Source organism: Sminthopsis crassicaudata, chromosome 2, assembly GCF_048593235.1.
Source record: "Sminthopsis crassicaudata isolate SCR6 chromosome 2, ASM4859323v1, whole genome shotgun sequence".
Lineage (NCBI taxonomy): Eukaryota > Metazoa > Chordata > Mammalia > Dasyuromorphia > Dasyuridae > Sminthopsis > Sminthopsis crassicaudata.
In genome coordinates, this window is record NC_133618.1 from 309,688,689 (window position 1) to 309,708,193 (window position 19,505).

Genomic DNA, 19,505 nt, shown 5'->3' on the forward strand with positions numbered 1-19,505 from the left:
GTACCTATCAATCAAAATTGTTTCTCTAGGAGCTTTGCATATTCATGCTAGTGATAAATAAATAAATAAATAAATAAATACATACATACATACATACATACATACATAAATAAATAAATAAATAAATGGATGAATGAATGAATGAATGAATGAATGAAACCATAAAGCATGAAGTTGAGTCAGTGTCCTAGATTTTCTCTACCTAGGAAACCATAAAGCTTTGCAGAAATATTTTGTTAAAAAAAAAAAAAAAAAGGAAAAAAAAAGACCCAACTCCAAGGCATTCCTAAGAGCTTTCCACTGAGAGTGCATACACATTCCACCTTGCTCTCAGTCTATCTAGTGGCAAGAATTGTAGGATGCTAAATAGGGCCAGCCAAAATTTTTTCTACTCCCCTCCTCTGACCCCACTTCTGTAAGCCTCTGTTCCATGCTATCCATGCTCTGTACTAGAGCCAAGGACACAGGCCATATTGTAACTTTCTTCAATTTCCTGTTACCACCCTTTTCCAACTAAAATTGGAGAGCTGAAACTAAAAGAAAAGCACAGTCCCAAGGAGGCCACCTTGCATCCTTAATCTAAAAAAATGACAAGTCTGATCTACTGTTAACAGGTCACTCTTGAATTGTTTCAGTAATGCCCAAGGTACTGCAATGAGCCATGTATAACATACATTTTTGAAATAGCTAAATGAGGTTAGGAAAGTAATATGTGCCACAAAATAAAACATTACTAGAAATACCAATAGCAATGATAGACAAAATTTACACTTATCCAGAGATTTATTAAAAGTAGCCAAGATACAAAAAAGTATAGTAGAGAGAGACACCCTTAGAGTCACAGATCAATAAGAGATCCAATGAGTCCTAGAGTCTTACACACTACCCATAGGAAACTCATTTAATCTTTGAAGGGCCCAGTGATTCTCTAATATAATAAAATACAAACTAGTTGCCTTCCACCTCTGCTCACCGTGAAGGGTATTTTCACAGAGTGAAAGCATGACTCTCTAATCCTATGTTCTACCAAATGCTTCCATCCCACAAAAGCAAAACATAAAGTTCTCCATAAATCTTTTCTTTGATTTTTTTTCAGAGAATCCAGCTTATTGTCATTAAACTTGAGGAATATCTAGTCAAATTCTTTCCATTTTAAAATCCAAGGTATTATCAGCTGCCAAAATTATCCCCTTCCCCTCATTATGACACAATTGCAAATCTGTAAATTCATTAGCATGATTAACTGTGAGCTGACAAACTCCAACCTTCTCCCTAACAAATCTGATCTCTTATATTTTCTCCCAATAGACTCAATAGATCCTCAAAAGCATGGACTGTCTTTTGACTTGTTCTGCATCACCAGTGCTCAGCATGATGCCTGGTGCATAGTAGGCTCTTAATGTTTTTTGAGTTACCTCTTCATTTCCCATACATGCTCACTTTCCACATGTCTTCTGCTTCTTCTAGAGAGTCAAGCCACTACTTCGGTCACTAAGTCTCATTAGAATCGATGTTGGCTGCTATTAAACAAAGCCACCATTTACTAAGTGACAGATAATTAACCATAATAGAAGAGCCAACGACAAAAAAGAAATGATGTCCTGTGTATTGCATGCAGCATTTTTCTGTACTGTCCAACATGTCACAAAACATAAACAGGTAACAGGAGGAAGAGGAGCTGTCTTAAAAAATAAAAAAATAAAAAAAAAATAAAAAAAACAATTGTCATGTCTTGGCAAACTTTTAAGAGACTAATATTTTATTGAAGGATCCATTAAGCCATTTCCTTCTTCAAGAGTGTCCCTCCCCACCCACAATATTTCTAGACCAAAATCTTTCATTCAAACTAAGCCCCTAGACAACATCCTGTCCCCTTAGATGAGACATCTTTAATTAAGACTTTTTTGAGGTCATTTGCAGGTTAAGATATTAAATCACACTGGCCAAAGAGAGTCATCCTGTGGATACACCAGTGACCTACATTAGTAGCAGGATTGGACCATGTGGAAGTTTCAATATGAAGAAACAATTAACCTAAGCCTCTGAGCAATTAGCAAAGAGAAATGGAAGACAGAGAAGATTCAAAATTACTTGGAAATTTCCTGGGTGGGAATTTTGGGAAAATATGAAAGAGCTGTTAGTAGAATCTCTAATAGGCATGATCTTCTCCCATAGGCCTGTTGGCTTAGCATCCACTCTCAGGAGAAAGAAGAAGATTCTAGATCACAGATAGGGTGCCCAAAGCATAACTATCCATGCACCAGTCCTATAGTTGGTAAAGGTCCTTCCACATTGAAAAATAAAATAAAATACCATCTATAAGTAAGTTTTTATAGGGATCACAAAGAAAGGGTGTTCCAGAGTTCTTATTACAATTTTCAGCTTAATTTTGGTACAACTTGTATAGAGAGCTTTAAGGTCCTACATATGTTTATTTAATTTAATCCTTTCAACAATGTTGTGAAGTCAATACTACCAATATTCTTGTCTCCAATTTTTTTTATTTTTTCAATTAATAAGCATTTACTTTTCACTCCTTCCTATTTCCCCTCATCTGGGAAAAATGAAACTCAGACTTTTTATAACAGATATGTATAATTGATCAAGACAAATGTGCACACTGATCATGTCCAAAACTGTAAATTTCATTTAGTGTCTTGAATCCAATTCCTGTCTGTCAGGAGATGGGTGATGCACTTTAGTCTTATGGAATTATGATTGGTAACTAAATTGATCATAATTCTTAAGTCTTTTAAAGTTGTTTGTCTTTACACTCTTCTCATTATTCTACAATTCCTTATTCTGGTCATTTCATTCTATATTAGTTTCCTATGTATGTTTTTAGGTTTCTCTGAAATAATATTTTTCATTTGCAGATGAGGAAATACAAAATGAAGAGCTTAAGTGATACAACCAGAATTCACTGGTTTTTCAAAGCAGAATTAAAACCCAGGTTTTTCTAATGTAAAACCCATATTTTATCCATTACAGCATGTTGTTACTTATCTACTTCTCCCAAATTAGCTCCAAAGAGAGCAAAATTCTGGCAAGTTTTGGTCTGATGTTGGCCAAATTCCAAGAAATAGCAAGAGAGCATAGGAAATGGATCTTTGTAGCTTCCTTCTGCTAATTTGAAAAGAGATATTTAAAATCAAAACTGAAGAAAAGATCCTGCTCCTTCTTATTGACCAAATTAGAGAAGAAAATGAGTATCCTTAGAGTACCAGTAGAGTAACCTGAAGTTAGGAGAACCTAAGTTCAAATCTGGCCTCAGACACTTAATACTTATTAGTTATGTGACCCTGGGCAAGTCACTTAACCCCAATTTCCTCAGGGGGGGAAAAAAATCTTGTACCCACTTAGTAGGTAGTAAATATTTACTATCTACTTAGTACAATGCTAAAAACTTAAATTAGCTCATTTGATCTTCTCTACAAATCTTGGAAATAGGTACTATTATAATCTTCATTTTATACTCAGGAAAACTGAGGCAAAAGTTAAGTAACTTGCCTAGAAAATATCTGAGGCTGGATTTGAATTAAAATCTTTCTGATTCCAAACCCCATTCTCTACATTGCACCACTTAGATACATTGAAGATTCAGTGATTTTTAATAACTACCTATTTCTTGAGTCATTGAACTGATTGTCTGTCTGTAGGGTATAACAGATACATTGAGAAGAACCTTGCTTTCTCATCATCTGTAACCTTCTTTAAGATTGCTCCAAACACATGACTTTGAATTATCCATGTCCTATGGAAAAATTACAAAATCACCAAATTGGTAAGGCCCTCAGAGATCATTTATCACCATCTATGACTGTGCAAGGATCCTCCATACCAGACAAGCAGTCATTCAGCTCTCATATTATGCTCTTCAATGAAAGTGAACCCCAATGATTAGCATTCAGCTGACTTAGGGCAATTGCAATTCAGAGATCTCAATGCGAACCAATTCTGCAAGATTCCAGAAAGAGGAAGGACTTCATGCTACTGTAGCAGGCCAAATTCACAGTGAGGAAGGGGTATGCCTTTGTGAATCAGAAATCAAAAGGACTTTCATTTCCCAAAAGTATATGATCATCATGTGAACAGATTGAAAAGGATGGATGAAATTGAAACAGAATATTGTGAGAGTATATTGACCAAGATGAGGCACAAAGAAGACATAAAGAAAAAAGGTGGGAATCCATATTTATAGAACATTGGATACAACAATAGACTATTTTCAATGTATGAGTTGGTTTTGTAGATTTTTCTTCTCCTTTGAAAAAATAAAATTGTTATAAAAAATATCTCTCTGGGAGAGATGGGAGGGAAGAAGGCAGGGAGAAATGAAGGATAAATAAAAACAACAATTGTCAATAAAATTATATTTTAAAATTTTATTTTTAGAAAAAAAAATTTGATCATTTTTTTCCATGCCTTCACATAGATTCTCAAATCAGTAGCATCTAATTTGCATTTGAAGGAAATGCCTTCTTGTATACTAGTAGTGGTGCTGATGAAGGAAGATGAGGAGAAGAGGGAAGGAGAAGATAGGGAGAAAGAAAGGAAGAGAGGGAATAGGACAAAGAAGAGAAAAGGGGAATAAGAGAAAAAGGAAGAGGTGAAACAAGGGGGAAGAAGAAAGAGAAGGATGGAGGAAAAAGTGGAAGAATAAATGAAGGAAGAAGGAAGATGAGGAAGAAGTAAGAAAGAAAATGGCAAGGAAGGAATGGAGTAAGGAAGAGGATAAGGAAGACAAAGGCAGAAGAGAGAAATGAAGAGGAGTTCAGTTTTTGCATGCTGATAAAATTTTACACATGTGTAAACAAATTTTTGTACTTGAATATAATTGTATTGAAGAGTTTATTATTATTAAAGAAATAATTTCAGAAAATCTAGGAACCAATATGAACTGATACAGAGTGAAATGAATAGAAACAGAAAAAGAATTTAATCAATAACAAAATTCAAAAGAAAAATAATTTTGAAAGACATAAGAATAGCGACCAATGCCATAAACAACCATGCTTCAAGAGTCCTGATGATGAAACATGCCATCTCAAAACTCAAAAGTAAATAAATAAAATTGGGGGGGGGGGCAGGAGGGCGAGAGAGAAAGAGAGTCAGAGAGAGAGAGAGAGAGGGGGGGGGGGGGGGAACAAACTTAGTCCATTTGTTAAGGAATAGCCTTGTTTTACAATTCCTCCCAGTTAGGACCATTTTGATCACAAGATAAAGAAGCAGATGGACTATGGATGTTGAAAGTCACTTTTCCTAGAAGAGGATTAAGGCTTAACTGGGGTGGGCTAGGATAGGTGGAACTCATGTGACCAGAGCTATGATGACTAAAAGGATTTCAAGGGCTGCAAGCCTTACCTCAAAGACTATCTGATACAACAAAAAACAATAACTAACTTTGTGGTCATTTTCTACTCATGCTGTAAGTAACTTTATGTCAGATAGATTCTTGCTCCTTTCATAATATCAAAGATTTAGAACTGCATAAGAATCCAAAGACCATGTATTTCAACCCTCATGTTTTACAAATGAAAATACTGAACACTAGAAAAGAAGAAGTAACTTGACCAAATGTGAGAGCTGATATTCCAAATGAGCTACTGGTAATCATCAGAGACTTCTTCACTGTATCAAACTACCTCCCCTACTTCATCTCTTTCTTTGTATTGCTTCTAGTAATGTCTTATCTAATCTTCCCAGTGGACCTTGCCCTTTGCTTCCCTCAAGCAGAAGACATTGAGGGGCACAAGGTGGGAGAGGGAGCAAGGAAGTGGTAGTCTACCCCTCTTTTCCAAAACTTGGGAAAGGGTCCCTTTCATTCCTAGCCTTCTAAGAAGAAGACATTCCTCCTCCAGGTTTGGAGAAAGTTAGCAAGCTAAAATTTGGAGCAAGGGAATCCAGCAGCCCCTCCTCTCTTCTCTTCCACTTACTCCCCAGGGGCACTTCAAAAGATGCTGACACTAGGCCCCTGGGCACCCCTCTCACTAGCTCCCCATCTGCCTCACTCCATTTAGCTCTAGCAATTCAATTCCCTTTCCCCCACCCAGAAATCGATGTTTAATTAACACATTATTGGAAAAATAAACAGACTTCAATGTGGATGCAATGAAGCTAATACATCTCTGCTTGGGGGAGGAGGGTTAAAGAGAAGACTGAAGGACAGCACCCCTCTTCCAGAGCTCCTCTTTTCTAGTTTCCTCCAACACTCTCCTCCCTTCAAAAAAGAATTTTTTCTCTTTTAATCTCTTCACTTCCTCAGGAGCTTATAAGTAGCAGTTTCCTCTGCTACCTACAAGGCCATTTCTACTAGCCCTCAGTTCATCTCCTTCATTCACCATAAACTTGTATACATATATCACAACACCACATTTCTCTTCATTAAAAAGCATGACAAATATTTCTTGGATCCAACTTATGAGATTTATCTATTGAACTTATTCAGCAAGAAATGGGGTATGGATTTTCCTCCAGAGAACTTTACCAACTGGGATCATTCATGTGGGATTACCTGGTTACTACTGATTTACTCAGAATCAGGGAGCCAAATAAGTTGATCTTTGGAGATTTCTTTCAACTCTCCAACTTTCAGGAAGGTAAATATTCCCTTATATATATTTCTAGACACCCTTAATATCACGTCCTATTTTTTTCATGAAGAATGAGTACATCTCTAGTTGATGCTCCATGTAGCACAAGATTAGACTAAAAAGGGTATAGATATAGAATCCCCCTATTCTTTCACTATCAGTTATTATAGAAAACACTAATTCTGTTTCCAGTAGCATGGGGCTGAAAGTCATGGCAATAATTGGAGTGGGACTGAAAAAATCCAAATCATCTCCTCCCAATCCTACAACAGCAAGACTCCATACTAGGTACCTTAAAGAGGGACAAGAAAGCAAAGATCATCATGGAAAATCAAGATATTCTAAAACATGAACCCATGCCAGTAAAGCATAGGTTTAATTAGATCCTCCAAAATGAAAGTGACAGTATTAAGGCCAAGAATGAACCCAACAGATTGTACTATGAAATGAACCATCTCTCACACAGTCAAGAGGACAGAGAAGGGGACAAAAACAGTCACTATCAGAAAATGAGTATGGAGAGGATCATAACTAGGTATGATGAATATATACAGCTTATCTCTATAATCTCCTTGAATAGGAACCAGATTTACTTATTCTTCTGCCCTTCCACATTCAAACAAGAAATAATCTCTCAATTGTAGATAGAATATAATTACTTGGTCACTTTTGAGTCTTCTAAAATGTTAAAAAAAAAAAAAAAAAAACACACCTTGATATTCTTAGCCCACATTCTATAACTCCAACAACTATTATTCAAGACTCAGTATGGATTTCATGGTATGGTGGATCTAGACCTGGAAGGGACCTTAAGGGGATCTAGATCTTTATTTTATAATGAAGAAACTGTATTCCTGAGATGTTAAGTGATCTGCCAAAAGTCATATGAATAATAAAAACAGAGCTGGGACCTCTGAGTCCAAATCTAGCAATATTTTGTTATTTTGTTTTGTTAATTTAATGGTTTCTTGCAACCTAACTGAGTCTTGGGAGCAGTAAATCTTGGTGATTTATATAGTTGAAGCCAGTGGAATACCCAACTTTCTTAATAAGCTCAGGACTGACAACAATAACTATTCATACATACTCAATTCAGTGGCCAATAACCTCCAGTGCCCCTTCATGCTGAAGTAAGTTTAAGAGTGAAGAAGGAGAAGATAACATCCCAAGCAGGACTAAAAAGTTCCTACTAAGCTCCTTTTTCACTGGATAAGCACACTCCAAGGGGAAGTCAAACTGATTATTAGAATGAGACCAAATATACACACACACACACACACACACACACACACACACACACACACATATATATATATATATATATATATATATATATATATATATATATATATATATATATATATATATATATATATATATATATATATATCAGAACTAAAAGAGGCCTAAAGGCCTTTAAGAAATGGTCCTAGGAGACAATAGAATAAAAAAAAAAAAAAATCAGTGTCTGTCCAAAAACAACTTCCTCCCCCTTCTCAAGCTGTGTGCAACCTGAACTGCACCCACTTCAAGGGAAGGTGACATATTTCCAATGTCTTATGATCCAGAGATCAACTAGCTCTCAGTCCACTAGCTATTCACTGAGGCCCTATTGACATCCTGTGACTAATGTATTTTTATGAGTAGAATTATATGCAAAATTAGAGAATTTCAGTACTATGAGAATATCTTATTTGTTATCAAGTACATAGGATTTCCTAATTTAGAAGATTTTATCCATATTCCATAATCCTGTCCAACATTTTAGAGATTAGAACTCATGTCAAGCTAATTCAATTGTACTAATATTTGGAAGCTAAATAGGGAAATTTGCAAGGCCCTATGTAAAAATTTATTCATTCCCTATGCTTTTGTTAAGTACCTACTAGATATCAGCTACTATCCTCAATGGGGATCCAATGACAAAAAATAGAACATTTTCTGCCCTGTCGAGGAGTTTACAATTGGAAGAAAAGTAAATGTAGATAGAAAATGAAATGGAATGACTTAAAATGAAATACAAAATAGATATGAAATAACTTCAGGAGGTGTATTTTTACCTGAGTTTTGATGAAAGATACAGATTCTATGAGGTCAAGAGGAGAAGGAAGTAAAGTCTGGAGATGATACATAATCTGTGCAAAAGGATAGGGACTGAAGATGAAATGTGCTATACTGGAGATCCGATTGGCAGGAATGTACAACATATTAAGGAACATAATAAGAAGTAAGCCTTAAAAGATTATTTGAAAGAAAATATAAGGGACAGCTAGATGGCACAATGGATAGATAGAGCTAATTAGCCCTGAAATAAGGAGGACCTGAATTCAAATCTAGACTCAGGCACTTAATATTAACTTTCTAGCTGTGTAGTCCTGGCCAAGACATTTAATTTCAACTGCTTTATCAAAAAAAGAAAAGAAGATACAGGAATTTCTATTTTATCCTGAGGTGTAAAGAGCTGAAACTCTTGAGTTAATGCATTGAGGTCAGACAACCAAGCACTTGAGGCTAATTACCAATTGGATAATACTCTATTAGAATATGCTTGGAAAATAGCCCTTCCCACTATCCTGTGCTGGCCCAATCATTTGCTGTATATAGAGAAGTATAGGAGGGGATGGAGAAGTATAGGGGATGGAGTAAGACTAACCAGAGTCACTTCTGGGGGGGAGACAAAGAGGTGAGGTCAAGGAGATCCTGTGTCCAGCCCCTTCCCTTCTACTACTAAAGACCAAGATTAAAGACCAAAGACTTTGCTTATTCTGCTTCCGACTGATTCTAAGGTATCCGGAGTGTTAATGCAGTCATCACACTGAGGGGAAAAAGAGCCATAACAGATTCTTGAGCAGGGGAATGATATGTACATATATGTACATAAAAGTAATAGTTCAACTTGTCAAAGCTGTTAAGAAAGTCAAAGTACTGAGAGATGGGAAGGTCCAAATCACTTGGATGATAATCTAGGTTTAAAAAAAAAAAAAAACCTGAGATGCAATCTCCAGAAAAGAGAGAGTATATCATGAAAATCCATAAAAAACAAAGTGAAGAGGGAAAAGGTATAATCTACAGTATTAAATGCAGCAGAGAAGTTAAAAAAAAAAAAAGGATGAAGACTGAGAAAAGTCCATTGAAATTAGCAATTAAGAGATCATTGGTAATCAGTTTACCTCCTAACTGAATTGAAAGTTTTCTTTGTTGGTTCAATTTAACCCCACATATTCAGTTAATGAAAAGCTACAACTTAAAAATACTCTCTTAGTTAAGGAGGAAAATGGGATGTCAGTTGCACCAAAAAGATACTGCTGCTTCCATGCCTCAAGTAACAAACACAGGCATATAATAAGCAGCATAGTACCAAATTGGGAGAAAGGAAAATGGGTATCTGGTAGACAGCTCTGCCCCTAATTTACTGGATGACCTTGAATAGATCACTTAACCACATTATTCTGATGCTTCATCATGCTATGGAGGTTACTTTGAGTTCTCAAATACTATGTAAGCAAAGAAGCTCATATAGATTTTAGCAAACTAGAAATGCCTTGGAAAGGAACTTGAAGAATTATTGTTACTGTCACCTGAGGGGCAACTTAAATAAGCATAAAGCTTGGACACTGTTTGAAGGATTTTTTTTTTTGTAATGTCAACCCTTAAATAGATAGTGATTTTCATTGGTGAAGGTATTACACAGTTACAACATTACATCTTCTTTCAAAGGAAAAAAATAAGTAGAAGCAACATGAGGAAATTGAATTAGGTAACCTCATCTCTAAGGTTCTTCTCAACTCTTCAATTCTATGATGTTCTATATGTTAGCAGCTCAAATAGAAAACATTCTTTAAACATCTATTTTTTGTGCAGAACACTGTATTAGATGATGGGGGAAAGTTTGAATAAGACGTGCTCTCTTCTTTTGTAAAGGTTCCAGCCTAATAGTGAGATAGAAAACCAACACCATCTATCTATCTATCAATCTACCTATCTGTCTATCTACCCACCCACCCATCCATCCACATGTTGTTATTTAGTCATTTTTTAGTCATGTGCAACTTTTTATGACCCCATTTGGAGTATTCTTGACACAGATACTGTAATGATTAGCAATTTCATTCTCCAACCCATTTTATAGATGAGAAAACAGGCAAAAAAGGTTAACTGACTTGCCTAGGATTACATAACTAGTAGATGTCAGAGGCCAGAAGTAAACTCAGGTCTTCCTCATTCTAGGTCTGCACTCTATCCACTCTGTCACCAACTGTTTGCATACACCACACACACACACACACACACACACACACACACACACACACACACACACACACTGATAATGGGCATTAAAGACCTAAAATCAATGTACTATATAAGATTGAAGGGAAAATGGTATGAATGACTATGAGGACCACCAAATGAGTCCTTGTGTTCATGTGATCATGAATTGGTGGGCAAATAGAAAGATAAAGAGAATGAGATGGTACATGGAAAAATCAAGGCTGCTAGAAAAGAGGCAACATAGAGTCTCTCTCTGGATTAGCAATAAGAAAGGACTTCTCTTTTTATTCAGGTAAAAGCAATTTATTTCCTACCATACCTCCAGAATTATATAAAATACTAAGGCAATAAAGAACAGGGTCCAAATTTCTCAAACAATATGCTTCAAGATAGGGAAAGTTGAACATCTGTTTCTTAGGCTGCTGGAGCAAGAGCACTCTCACTCAGTCCCGCAAGCTGCCCTAACTCCTCCAATCCTACTGTTGCCTGTTGCTCTAATCAAAAACAAACAAACAAAAAAAAAAATACTGCATTAATTTCATCTGCATCACAGCCATCTCTGGCCCTCAAGTGTCAGAGCTGCAGTTCAACAGCTCTTTCCTGAGCAGGTGTGTCTAATTTAATGGGATATTGGGGTGGGGGGATGGCTTATGCAATAATTTGTGTGTGCAGACAGTCACAAGTAAATGTGTGTTTTTTGTTCGTGGGCTTGACACAGACTACACCTCCACTGCAAGATATCCAACAAACCGAGGACTGGGGTTCAGTTGGAGGAAAAGATGGTGATGGAATAAAAGTACTCTCATTTCCCTGAATATCACAGGAGGAGAACAGCGACACCCACTACATATTCAACCCAGTAGGGACCAAGCAGGAGGGAACTGGGAGCATGCTAGAGCAAAGGTGAAAGAGAAAGAGAGAAGAGACTTAGAAGTGTGACAAATTTTCTCTCCAAGCATCCTGTTTCCTAATTTGTCCTTAGGACTCCAGAGATGGCACAAGAGTGTTTCTCCCTGACTCTTCAAGGTCAGATCCAAGAAGGGAGGGGGGGAAGAAATTGGAGGCAATAATTTATTTTTTCATTGAAAGGAGGAGGGATATATACTTTATTCATGATTCGGGGAAAAAAAAAAAAAAGACACCTTCACCTGAAAGGAAAGCAAAAATGGCGTCCAGTAATTAAGCTGATAGTGGCCCTGGAGAGAATCAGGAATGGGCTGATTGGAAAGAATATGCTTTTTATAATAGAAGGTGATTCAAAGAGATCCAGAATGCAGACTCAGAGGAGAGGGAATATAACTAATGCCCGATGAAAGGACAGAAGCGGTATGAATATAAGAAAGGCTTCTGCTCCCTACTAAAGGCTATAACTAGGTAGCTGGGAAAACCCTTTATTTCGCCCACCTCATCCCCTCCACCCGCTTTAATCTGTGTCCACACCCACCAGTCATCCATGATCACATCCACCCACAGACCTCACTTGGTGGACTTGGGGAATCACATACTAGGCTTCCCATCAGAGACTGTTGAGGGTTTTTTCTTCCTTTTTTATCTGCCTGAAAAAGCATTCATTTGCTCTCTCTCACTCTCTCCCCTTCTTTTACCTTCTGACCCCCACCCCATATTTCTTATTGAGGGAAAGTAAGCACCCTTTCATGGGTGCCAACAACCAAGTCTCTCCAAAATTGCTCACATACACACACACACAGAGCATGAAACCCTCTTGCTATAGAATAACATATAAAAATGTTGACAACATTTCTGAACAATTTTGTACAATCCTCAGCATATAAAGATTTGATGATGTAAACACAAAAAAATATGTCAAACATAACCTCAGATACTATTCAACATGCAAGATATACACATACAAAATGAAATCCAGAATTTTTGAAGGCTATAAATACTGATATTCATGTAGTATGACTACGACAAAGACATTGCTTCATGCTCCCAACCAACCACACATTTTTCTCTGGTCTATTCTGCAATGCCCTCTAGCACACAACAACCCACCGATCAGAGCTTTGTGCCATCACATGTGTGTGTTCATGCCCGCATGCATGAGTCTCTCCAGTGTGCAAGCATCATGCTCTCCAGAGGTAACCCAGCCCTGCCTATGCTCCCCTGGTATAACCTTCCCTCCAGTGTGTCGCAAACATAGATTTCACGGATGGTTAAATTGCATCATTATCATCGGGCACTCATTTGGTCCAAAAAGAAAGTCATTAATATCATCTGCCTCCCCACTCTCATTCCCTTCTCATGAAAGCCCCCTTACTACCCCTCCCCAAATACCCTCAAATACACTAATCCCATGAAGTGCGACACAGCCAGCATTCAGGAAGGATAATGGCGAGTAGGAGAAGGAGGTTGGTGGAGCGGACGTGCCTATGATATTTGCTGCATCTCCCATTTGTTAATGGAAGGAAAAGAGCACAGTCAAGGTAATGGTAGGGAGGCTATAAGGTAGAGGGAAACAAAATCAAATCCAGTTCTCCATTGGTTCTGCATGTATGTATGTGAACATATATGTATGCTGACTCTACTCTCCTATCAAGAAGCTGCATCCGTGTGGTATGTAGCAAAGGCCATCGTGCCACTGTTGTGTTGCGAAAAAAATGAGAAAAAGGACCGCAGAGCCATCAAGAGGAAACAGAATTCGCTCATCGAGAGACAAGGAGCCTGGAGGGGTTGGGGGGGGGGGGGTTGGAGGGGAAGGGATATGGAGAGATGGAAATGGAAATATTAAAAAGAGTTGGGGGGGGGGAAATTGGTGATCGGATGAAAAAAATGCGGACGCACCAATGCAATGAACATATACAATGTCCAAATGCCAACACTGCTTTCGCTGTTCATCCAAGATTGACAATCCATCCTCCATCTCTCCCCTGCCTCTCCTCCCCCCCCATACTGGTGCAGATGGATTTCTGTATCTCAGTTTTGCAGCAGTGGGGCTAATTACAGGCAGACCCAACCCCCCCTCACTAAATTAACCCCTCCCCCTTTTTTCCTTTCTTTTTTTGTTAAAAGGCCAATCTGAAGAATAATGTGTTTTTAGAGATAATGGATTATTTTTTTTAAAGAGCGAAAGAAAACGAGAAGGTACAGCACGCATTATGCGAATCAGCGACTTCCTCACATCACCTCTGTGTCCTCTCCACCCCAACTCTCTAAAGTCTCTCCATCCACCTTGTCCCCACTATCCTCATCTTCCCCCACCATCAAAGAGAAATGAAAATCCTACAATGCACACGGCATCATAAACACTCCTAAACCTCCCCACCACCACCAAATCTGGATAGTCGATCTCAAAATTGCAACCACTAATCCACCTCCGGACATCTTTTCCCCTTAATATAGACAGAAAATAATCAACATTTTCAATAGAAATGCAGCATTTATTTTTATAAAAAGGAGGTCAGGCCCCAGTTATAACAACCATCGATATTGGGAAAAACTGGAGATCCAAAAGGAATAGTTGTCTTTGCAACCTAGTATCCATTTTATTTTTGATTTTCTCTTGAAAAGGAACCTTTGACAATTCAGTGGAAGATGCCCGAAAGCTCCAGAAAAAAAAAAGGGGGGGGGGGAGTTATTTGCATTGTCCAGTTGGTTTAATTTTTTTTCAACCTAACCCTGTTGCTTACTTTAACAGTGAACTTCCATTGCCCAGTCTTTCCCTCTTCCAAAAGGGAGTTGTCTTGCAGAATGAACCCCAGTATGTAAAAAATGGGCAAAGAGTATATTATTCCCCACCCCCGCCCAAATATCCAAACAATAGGAATATCCCAGTCTAACTGGCTACTGATGAAAATACCATTTGCCCGTCTGTAACTTAAGACAGATTAAGATATTTTTTAAAAAGCAGCCTTCACTTGTCTCTCTTCCAACCTTGCAAACCCAATAGCCCTTAGGTAAACTTGCCTATCATTACCACACAGACCATCTTAACTTGAGTGGCGATGCAGAAGCCCTTGATCAGCGATGGCAGGCTCTAGCCAACAAACCAATTCATAAAGGGCTAATTCTTCTGAATTCCTTCCCCCTACCCTAAGAAGTCTCCCCAAATCTACCATCTTGGTAACTGTGTCACCAGCATCACCAAGGTGTTCAAATTTATACCAAGCAACCACCACAAAGGTGAACAATACCCCCAGCCCCTAAACTACGCTGTCATCAAGGTTCTGTGACACAGCCGCGTCTATCTCTCCTGAACAGGGTTACCCAGTGAACAGGAGGGATGACTCTGGGAAGGGACAGAATTAAGAAGATTAGAGTGCTTATGACTACAAAAGAAAAACTATTTTTTCCCAAAGCTGGGAATGGCATAGGGAAGAGATAGAAAATGAAGGTGCTTGGTTCCAACCACTTCTCTTTCTTATAGTAAAGTGATGATTTCTCTTCCTAGGGCTCTCTAAAGGCAACTGATCTCTGACCTTTGCATTTAAAAATTAATAATTAAAATTTTAAAAACCAATGCCAAAAAAAGAAAGGAAAAAAATTATACCCTATACTAACTTTTCTATAAAGAGCGGAAATTTTATTTCTTCGTTTTTAAAAAAAGTATTTTGACAAAATCAAGAGGAGTAATATTAGAGGTTGAAGAAATTTTTAAAAAATATATATATATATTTCTTAAGTAATCACAGGAGAAGTCACCTGCAAAGCACCACACTCAGTACCCGTAGGTAAGTATTACATCACTGTCCTGAGGAGGGGGGGGGAGTTTGTTTTTTTTTTGTTGTTTTTTTTTTTTTTTTTTTTAATCATCATTATCTCAATGATGATTCTAAAGCAGTTAAGTTTTGTGGTTTAAAAAGAGAGAAAGAAGAAGCCCAAACTCTGGAATAGCACAATGAGTCTTGAAACAACAATGCATCGAACCAGCCTTTAAGGTCACTGAGAGCTCAAAAACCCACAGTGCTCATACAGTGGAAGTTTTCAGGCAAGCCTGCTACTAAATCATTAATATAAACAAATGGAAGGCAGAGAAAGAAGATTTCCCCTGTAACGGATCCAAAGAGGCTTGCTCATGCACACTCCCTCGCACACAGACTCCACACCCCTCCCTTTTCACCTTCCCCCAAGTCTGCCCACCTTCAGAGCAAGACTGCAAGGAGTACAGCCTAAAGCCTCATATTCAAGTAATAAACCCCAGCTACAAACACACATCTTGGCTTCCAAGTAGCCTGTCATTATTTAGACTGGACTCCCTGCCCCTTTCTCTTCATTCTAATCAGATCCTTTCCCAGAAGAAAAAAAAATTTAAAAGTAGACACAGAGAACTAAAAAGTCTTAGCCTTGAATGAAGTGATGCTTGTCTTTTTCCTAAATCTTAATATCTAAGTAGAGTGAGAAAAAATTGGTAGGAGTGGATTAGGAACAGGAAAAAAAAAACTGAAAAAAAAATTTCTCTGATTTTTTCAGCTGTTAATGGGAGAAGATTCAACTTCCAGCAGGAACTGAGGGAAAGAGTGGCAATGTGAAACCATCACCATGGTCTGCCCAAGCTCAGTGATCCAGGATCCAAAAATATTTTTAAAATCTAGGTTGGCAGCTCCCAACTGAAAACTTCTACCATTTCAGGCACAACCTCTTCCCAAGACACACTTGGAACCTCAGGTTGTTTCTTGTCCTTCTGATGCTTTACCCTTTCCCACCAAAGTCTTACCTTTCCAGCTGAGCAGAGCCTTTGGGGTTTGTCTGTCTGTCTGTTTGATGTTTAATCAACTGAGTTTTCTGGGTATTTTTCTTCTTAGAGAAGGCTAAGATTCCAATCAGTGTCTTTCCCCCGCTCTCTCTCTTTTGCTCTCTCTGGGAGGGAGTGGTGGGGAAGAAGGGAGGGAGAGTGTTGGAGGTGCGAAAGCAGGTCCTTGGTGGCTTGAGATGCCGGCAGAGAGGGGAGGTCTTGCTTGCCTCTCCCTCTCAGTGAGTTGCATGCAAGAGGAGATGTGAAGGGCTGAGCTCTCTGCCTGAGACTGTCGGAGGAGCCCAGGAATTTCACGCACTCCAGAGCCAGTCCCTCCCTCTTTCACACAGACCCCAGTATTTAAAGAGACAGCCTGGCTGCGTGGCTCAGGGCTTCACCTCCTCCCCTGGCTGTTTTGCAAACAGCTGAGAAGATGTAATCGGGGACATCCTCCAGCCACTTATGACTAAGAAGCAGGTGCTTTGGAGCCCCGTTCTACCTCTACCCTGAGAGGAAGGTTACTTACGAAAGCTGGAAGAGGGGAAAAGCCCTCATTTATACTGAGCCAAGTACCACAGGAGACTTGCTTTTGATCCATGTGCATTTATTTCACATGAAGACTAAAGGTTTTTTACTTGCTTAACATTCCAGCCTGATTTACTCCCTCTTCTCGCTACACCGCTCCCCCCACCCCTTTCAGTGACAGCCATCGATAGGGTGTGCCTCAATTCAGCACTCTGGCTAGCAGCTCAGCAGCTGCCTAATCCAGCAGAGCCCTTGAATTCTTATAGAACTTCTCTCCACTGCTAAACTGCTTACTTGGTCAAACAAAATTACTGAACTCCCATAAAAACTTTCTCTTAACTCAAACCTAAATAAGGTGTGCAAGCTGTGCAAGGCTGACGTTTTGCTTGCTGTCTATTTAACCAACAACAGTGTCATTTGTCCCTGTATTTCTTCTCCTTTTTTCTCTCTCTAGAAAGAGACTTGGAAATGTTCCAGGGATTGACATAATCAAGAAATTATGAGAAAAGAGTTATCCCCATATTAACTTCAATGAGGAATATGGAATATAGAACCAGGTGTTATGTATATGGAGGGGTCATTCGTAAGCTGGAGAATCTATTTTTAGAAAAATATTTTGATAATTATTTGCAACCTTCCTTTGTAATTTTAAATATTTTATTTATTTATTTAAAAGACATCATCCTAAAAGGGGGTCCATAGGCTTATCAGATAGACTGCCAAAGAGATCCTCGACATCAAAAAAGTCTTGCTCTGGTCCACTGTCCTCCCCATGACCAGCATAATTTTATGAAAGAAGAAACTGAGTCCTGAAGAGATTAAATACTTTGTCTCCATTTACATAGGTAGTAAATAGTAAAAATGGGATTCAACCTCAGGTCCTTTGACTCACAGTCTTATATTTTATTCACCAGACCACAGCTGTTCTCTGTTTCATAGTTGCTCTCTACCAATAGACCTGTTAGCTTCAGAATTAGTGGAAAAGCAGTAATAATAATAATAACTGATAATTCTTAACATTGATCCACTTTTTCATTTGTTCCACCTCAAGATATTAGGGTAATAGTGCAAATTATTACCTCTACTTTAAGGATGGGCAAACAGATTCAGAGATAAAGTTATTTGCCTAAAATCTCAGAGCTAGTAGGTAACAGAGCTAAGACTGAAGATAAGGCTATTTGAATCCAAATCTAAGCAGTGATCATTATACTGCACCATGCTGGACTTTATACTTAATATTACATTGTATTATTAATTTTTGTGTACATAGATACATGTATGTATTTTCCAAATTGGACTTAAAGGCAAGGACTATGTTAATAAATCTTTGTATCCCTCATGAGACCTTATACAATTCATATAGGCCACCAAATGAACCATGCCTCGATTGCCATTAAATAACTTACCAATTAATCAATCAATAAGCATAGTGTCTATTAGGTATTAGATTTGAGAATGCAGAAACACAAATGAAACAGATTTTGTACTCAACATTTATTCCTTTTATAAAACTAAACTTCAATTGTTTTAGCCACACAAAGATATATCTTACTTCCCTAACAATGCCATGCCACCTTACCTGGTATGGATCGCCTTCATATCTTTGCCCATCATTCCCAGTTTGTGAGTCTTATCTGGTTATAGGCTATGCAATCCAAAGGGTAGGAACAATGCTAACTTGCAGGTCTTCTTTAGCACCTGGAGGTGGGGAAGGCAGAGAATGTCAATGTTACCAAAATCAAGAGTGAGAAGGTAAAAAAGAAATCAAGGAAAGAGAAAGCAGGAGGAGGAAAGGGGAAATAAAGTAAAAGAAGAAAGGAAAGGAAAATGGGAAGGGGAGAGGAAAGGGAAGGGGAAGGGGAAGAGAGGAAAGGGGAGAGAAAAGGGAAAGGAAGAAAAGAGGAGAGAGGAAAGAAGAGGAGAGGAAAGATACAGAAAGAGAGAGAGAGAGAGAGAGAGAGAGAGAGAGAGAGAGAGAGAGAGAGAGAAGGGGGGAGAGGGGGGAGGGAGGGAGGGAGAGAAGGAGGGAGAAGAGAGATCTGAATTAAATGATTAAATGGGCAAAAGAATCAGAAAAGTTGAATCAAAGGGAGCAAATGATTTCTTAAAATAAAATTGTTATTACTATAGTTATCAGACTTTTATCCAAATAATCACAACCATATGACTAGTAACACCTGGATATGAAAGAGAATGCTGTGGGGGGATAAAGGACCCGAGGGCCCTGAGCCTTTTCAGGTCTCAGTTCTGTCACTAACTCTTCCATATGACCTTAACTAAATCATCAGTCCCTCTGTGAGACTCTATTTTCTTCATTAGCAAACTAGGGACCATCACACTTGCAATCCATTAATGCTTGTAAGTCCTCTGAGATACTCCTGTGGAAAGCAGGATGTACTCATGCTTGTTTAAAATGCACACTTATT

At 38.3% G+C, this 19,505-nt stretch overlaps 1 protein-coding gene across 20 annotated transcripts in view; it reads right to left on the bottom strand.

Moving 5' to 3' along the window:
• NRXN3 (neurexin 3) overlaps positions 1-16,888 on the bottom strand; it is a 2,041,643-nt gene extending 2,024,755 nt beyond the window's left edge. For 8 of the 20 annotated variants that reach the window (XM_074289875.1, XM_074289874.1, XM_074289873.1 and 5 more), the window contains exon 1: positions 16,537-16,885. The gene's annotated coding sequence lies outside the window, so the exon portion shown is untranslated. Of the gene's footprint in view, positions 1-16,536 lie in introns of all 20 variants that reach the window. The other 12 variants (XM_074289859.1, XM_074289858.1, XM_074289854.1 and 9 more) reach the window with 4 other exon arrangements.
• Between the last annotated feature and the right edge of the window lie 2,617 nt (positions 16,889-19,505).